The sequence below is a fragment of the Eleutherodactylus coqui genome, chromosome 1 (genome assembly GCF_035609145.1).
Source record: "Eleutherodactylus coqui strain aEleCoq1 chromosome 1, aEleCoq1.hap1, whole genome shotgun sequence".
In the NCBI taxonomy this organism is placed as follows: domain Eukaryota; kingdom Metazoa; phylum Chordata; class Amphibia; order Anura; family Eleutherodactylidae; genus Eleutherodactylus; species Eleutherodactylus coqui.
In genome coordinates, this window is record NC_089837.1 from 92192456 (window position 1) to 92194955 (window position 2500).

The 2500-nt window shown below is 51.8% G+C and overlaps 7 non-coding genes across 7 annotated transcripts in view; all 7 read left to right on the top strand.

Moving 5' to 3' along the window:
- Window positions 1–20, top strand: part of TRNAV-AAC (transfer RNA valine (anticodon AAC)) — a 73-nt gene extending 53 nt beyond the window's left edge. The window contains exon 1 of the tRNA in view: window positions 1–20. This exon is cut by the window's left edge and continues 53 nt beyond it. This is a non-coding gene — a tRNA (tRNA-Val).
- Window positions 21–128: 108 nt separating this feature from the next.
- On the top strand, window positions 129–201 carry TRNAV-CAC (transfer RNA valine (anticodon CAC)). The gene has a single exon. It is a non-coding gene; the product is annotated as a tRNA-Val (tRNA).
- A 106-nt stretch (window positions 202–307) lies between these two features.
- TRNAV-UAC (transfer RNA valine (anticodon UAC)) lies at window positions 308–380 on the top strand. Its single transcript has one exon. It is a non-coding gene; the product is annotated as a tRNA-Val (tRNA).
- A 1187-nt stretch (window positions 381–1567) lies between these two features.
- On the top strand, window positions 1568–1640 carry TRNAV-AAC (transfer RNA valine (anticodon AAC)). Its single transcript has one exon. It is a non-coding gene; the product is annotated as a tRNA-Val (tRNA).
- A 108-nt stretch (window positions 1641–1748) lies between these two features.
- On the top strand, window positions 1749–1821 carry TRNAV-CAC (transfer RNA valine (anticodon CAC)). The gene has a single exon. It is a non-coding gene; the product is annotated as a tRNA-Val (tRNA).
- A 106-nt stretch (window positions 1822–1927) lies between these two features.
- TRNAV-UAC (transfer RNA valine (anticodon UAC)) lies at window positions 1928–2000 on the top strand. Its single transcript has one exon. It is a non-coding gene; the product is annotated as a tRNA-Val (tRNA).
- Window positions 2001–2105: 105 nt separating this feature from the next.
- Window positions 2106–2178, top strand: TRNAA-UGC (transfer RNA alanine (anticodon UGC)). Its single transcript has one exon. It is a non-coding gene; the product is annotated as a tRNA-Ala (tRNA).
- The last annotated feature ends 322 nt before the right edge of the window (window positions 2179–2500 follow it).

Genomic DNA, 2500 nt, shown 5'->3' on the forward strand with positions numbered 1-2500 from the left:
TTCGAAACCGGGCAGAAACATGGCCGTCGGTCTCGTTTTTTTAGGCACTGGGCCATAGCTCTTCCCGTTGGCTCCATTAGTGGCATCGATGCAGATCCCGCATCAGTCGACGAGCCGCTCTCGTCTGAGTTTCTGTAGTGTAGTGGTTATCACGTTCGCCTCACACGCGAAAGGTCCCCGGTTCGAAACCGGGCAGAAACACGGCACCTGCCGGTTGGTTTTCTTGCCCCGAGAAAGGCCCTGTTTTCCACCCTCTCAGTGTGGGCTTCGTTGACTCCCAAAAGTAGTCCAAGGGGCTCTTCCATCAGTTTCTGTAGTGTAGTGGTTATCACGTTCGCCTTACACGCGAAAGGTCCCCGTTTCGAAAGCGGGCAGAAACATGGCCTCCTCTTTGGTTTTACCAAATCCCACGCATGCACTTGTTTGCTTCTTTTTCAAAGAGGAGAAACGTGCAAACCAAAGAAACAAGCACACCCCACAGGTAGCGGGATCGATGCCCGCATCCTCCACAGGGTTGAACCCGGAGGCATAGTTTGTCTTTTCAGCTCAGCAGGCTACATAATTTCAAGAGACATTGACTGCTCGCTATACCACCATCGTGCACGCTTCAAGCGAGCCCACGTCTCCCTTTTCCTGTAGCTGGACAGCCTGCCTTGCAAGGTGCCTTCTGTCTTTTTTTTGTCAAATGGGTGTTTCCCGGAAAAACGTCCATAGTTATGAGTCACCCAGGCACCTTGGGATCCACGTGCCAAAGAAACAAAAGAGAGCTTCGTCACTGGGTGGGCTTGAACCACCAACCTTTCGGTTAACAGCCGAACGCGCTAACCGATTGCGCCACAGTGACTTGCCAGCCAGTCTGCTCAAACCAAAAGCGCCATCGGGTCAATAGCATTTTTCTCAAAGGACCTTGGGAAGCGAAAGGAGGAAAGAGAAACGAAAGAGAAACAAACGGGAAAAAAAGCCTACTTAAAGCGAACCCCGCAGAGTATGATCAGCCTGCATGCGAGAGGTAGCGGGATCGATGCCCGCATCCTCCACAGGGTTGAACCCGGAGGCATAGTTTGTCTTTTCAGCTCAGCAGGCTACATAATTTCAAGAGACATTGACTGCTCGCTATACCACCATCGTGAACGCTTCAAGCGAGCCCACGTCTCCCTTTTCCTGTAGCTGGACAGCCTGCCTTGCAAGGTGCCTTCTGTCTTTTTTTTGTCAAATGGGTGTTTCCCGGAAAAACGTCCATAGTTATGAGTCACCCAGGCACCTTGGGATCCACGTGCCAAAGAAACAAAAGAGAGCTTCGTCACTGGGTGGGCTTGAACCACCAACCTTTCGGTTAACAGCCGAACGCGCTAACCGTTTGCGCCACAGTGACTTGCCAGCCAGTCTGCTCGAACCAAAAGCGCCATCGGGTCAATAGCATTTTTCTCAAAGGACCTTGGGAAGCGAAAGGAGGAAAGAGAAACGAAAGAGAAACAAACGGGAAAAAAGCCTACTTAAAGCGAACCCCACAGAGTATGATCAGCCTGTTTTCGTTTGCTTTGAAAAATGCCGTGACGGCTTCCGCAGCGTTTCTGTAGTGTAGTGGTTATCACGTTCGCCTAACACGCGAAAGGTCCCCGGTTCGAAACCGGGCAGAAACATGGCCGTCGGTCTCGTTTTTTTAGGCACTGGGCCATAGCTCTTCCCGTTGGCTCCATTAGTGGCATCGATGCAGATCCCGCATCAGTCGACGAGCCGCTCTCGTCTGAGTTTCTGTAGTGTAGTGGTTATCACGTTCGCCTCACACGCGAAAGGTCCCCGGTTCGAAACCGGGCAGAAACACGGCACCTGCCGGTTGGTTTTCTTGCCCCGAGAAAGGCCCTGTTTTCCACCCTCTCAGTGTGGGCTTCGTTGACTCCCAAAAGTAGTCCAAGGGGCTCTTCCATCAGTTTCTGTAGTGTAGTGGTTATCACGTTCGCCTTACACGCGAAAGGTCCCCGTTTCGAAAGCGGGCAGAAACATGGCCTCCTCTTTGGTTTTACCAAATCCCACGCATGCACTTGTTTGCTTCTTTTTCAAAGAGGAGAAACGTGCAAACCAAAGAAACAAGCACACCCCACCGTGTCGGGGGATTAGCTCACATGGTAGAGCGCTCGCTTTGCATGCGAGAGGTAGCGGGATCGATGCCCGCATCCTCCACAGGGTTGAACCCGGAGGCATAGTTTGTCTTTTCAGCTCAGCAGGCTACATAATTTCAAGAGACATTGACTGCTCGCTATACCACCATCGTGAACGCTTCAAGCGAGCCCACGTCTCCCTTTTCCTGTAGCTGGACAGCCTGCCTTGCAAGGTGCCTTCTGTCTTTTTTTTGTCAAATGGGTGTTTCCCGGAAAAACGTCCATAGTTATGAGTCACCCAGGCACCTTGGGATCCACGTGCCAAAGAAACAAAAGAGAGCTTCGTCACTGGGTGGGCTTGAACCACCAACCTTTCGGTTAACAGCCGAACGTGCTAACCGATT